Source organism: Tigriopus californicus, chromosome 2 (genome assembly GCF_007210705.1).
Source record: "Tigriopus californicus strain San Diego chromosome 2, Tcal_SD_v2.1, whole genome shotgun sequence".
Lineage (NCBI taxonomy): Eukaryota > Metazoa > Arthropoda > Copepoda > Harpacticoida > Harpacticidae > Tigriopus > Tigriopus californicus.
The window spans coordinates 14,909,378-14,910,014 of NC_081441.1; positions in this window are offsets into that span (position 1 = coordinate 14,909,378).

Sequence of the window (637 nt, forward strand, 5' to 3'; positions counted from 1 at the left end):
TGAGAGCTGCACATTTTATATCTTAAATATCTTTATATATTTTTTTTCTTTAGACATTTTTCTCAATGTTCAAGAAGATTCAAGTAAGAAATAACCTTTCAGGTATGCTTAACTTTCATTTATTTATTTTTGCTTTACTAATAAGCCATGGCTGCTAGACTCTTCAATTTGAGCATCAGGAATTCATTATTTCTTATTTTAATTGTTCCAGTTGTGCCAAACCGCAAGGTGTGAATCAAGTTACATTACAAAAATCCGGAAAAATTATGGATCTTAAGCAAAGGAGATTTATGTGACAACTATATTTAAGGATTTCGCTTTAAATAATTGTTAAAGGGTTGGTACTTTAGTCTAACATCAATCGCCCTGAAGTGCAAAAACATTTCCGAAAAGCAATTGCCCCTTATATTTCATCCACAAAAAGTACTTCAATGAGCTTGACGATGCATCATTATATTATATCGTTAATATGCTCTCTGCTCTCACCCTCTTCACTTTCTCTCATGTGCACTGAACAGTTCTAGTCATATTCACTGTGATATCACTTTCTAGTGAACAATATACTACAGCTTTTACCATTTTGACATTGTTTTATTGTACATTAATAAAGATAGTATTGATATCATCGACACAGATC